The sequence below is a fragment of the Echinops telfairi genome, unplaced genomic scaffold (genome assembly GCF_000313985.2).
Source record: "Echinops telfairi isolate 266 unplaced genomic scaffold, ASM31398v2 ScPeMD7_70;HRSCAF=299, whole genome shotgun sequence".
Classification (NCBI taxonomy): domain Eukaryota; kingdom Metazoa; phylum Chordata; class Mammalia; order Afrosoricida; family Tenrecidae; genus Echinops; species Echinops telfairi.
Genome location: NW_022103968.1, coordinates 15,465,946 through 15,467,743, shown reverse-complemented (window position 1 = coordinate 15,467,743; position 1,798 = coordinate 15,465,946).

The following is a 1,798-nucleotide window of genomic DNA, read 5'->3' as shown; positions in this document are numbered from 1 at the left end:
CCTTCAAGCCTTTAAGACCCCAGACGCTATACTTTTTGATAGCCGGGCACAAACTATGCTGAAGATAATTCAAATATGGCTGCAGCATTACAGCAGCAATAGGGAATCATTAGAAATTCACGCCTGATTCAGAAGAGGCCTGTCATGGATTGACTTGTCTTTCTCCCCCAAATAGATAGATATGTAATGATATAATTGGACAGATATGTAACGAGAAAATCATCTTCCATCTGAACGGATGTGATCATTCAAACAATTGTAAGGGGTTTAAGGTGGGATGCAACACCCTTAATTATGTCCAAGCCCTGGCCCCATGTTAGGGGAGTTTTGCTAGAATGTGGCCTGCATCACCTTTTATCTTATAAGAGATAAAGGGCAAGAGAATCAGGCAAGAAGGAGGGACCACAATACCGTTAAAAAAGAAGGACTAGGAGCAAGAGCATCCTTTGGATGCAAGGTCCCTGTGCTGAGAACCTCCTAGACTTGGGAGGATTGATGCCATGACACATGGAGATTGCCAAGGGACACCAACAAATGCTGAAAGGAGATGAGGACCATTTCACAGAGCTAACAGAGAGAGGCCTTCGCCCAGAACTTATAACCCATATTTAGACCTCTAGCCTCCTAAACTGTGAGGCAACAAGTTTCTGCTAGTTAAAGCCACCAAGTCTGAGTTAATTAAGACAAGAATAGGAAATATTGAATATCATCTCTGGTGAATCTGAAAGCAGAGGATACCAGAAAGATATGTTTCTGTGTTTTATTGACTATGTAGAAGCATTCAACTGTGTGGAACATAACAAATGGTGGACAACATTGCGAAAAATGAAATTCAAGAACACTTACTTGTGCTTATATGGACCATGTACATAGACCAAGAGCAATCATTAGACTAGAACAAGGGAATACAGTGTGTATAAAATTAGGAAAAGTGTGCATCAGGGTTGTATCTTTAACCATACGTATTGTGGTAGTTACATAATCTCATGTCAATTTGAGGGCATTAAGAGTGAAGGGGTGGAGTCTAGTCTGTCAATCAGGTCACAGCCTGATGATGCCTCCTTGCAAGCTTGGCCTTCCCATGAGGATTCTGGGAACTTCCTCTCTTTCTCCCTGGAGGTGGGCCACATTCTCTCTCTTCTTCACTTTCTTCCTGTTGAGATCCTCGGAGAGCTAGAGGAGCCATGTGGAGACCCGCACCAGTGCTGAGAAGCTTCTACCGCCACCCACCCGCCTGTGATCTTACGGTATTCAACATCATTGCATGTGCTACGTGAGTCTGAAGAGGAATTTATGGGCTAGTATCAGTCTTGTGGGCTAATATCAGACTTACGGACTTGAACTGGACTAGGCTGAGATGTTTTCTTAATATATAATTACTCTTTAATATACAGCTGTATCTTATATGTATATGCGTGTCCTTGGGTTTGGTTCTCTAGTCAACCTGCACTACCACACTCATTCAGTCTGTATCCGGAGCAAATAACACCAGAATTGGCACTACATGGAGAAGCACATGACATCAAGATTGGAGGAAAACTCATAAACACCTGGGGTGTGTAGATGACACAATATAGCTTGTTGAAGAGGAGCCCTGGTGATGTAGTAGTCTATGCACTAAGTTACTGACCACAAAACCAGCAGTTCGAACGCACAAGACTTTTGAAGATTTAAAGTCTCAGAAACCCAAGGGAGCAGTTCTGCTCTGTCCTGTAGGGTCACAGTGCTTTACCCGAGTTTACCCGAAGGCAGTGAGTTTGAGTTGTTTGCTGAAAGTGAAGAGGGCTTAAAACCTTTA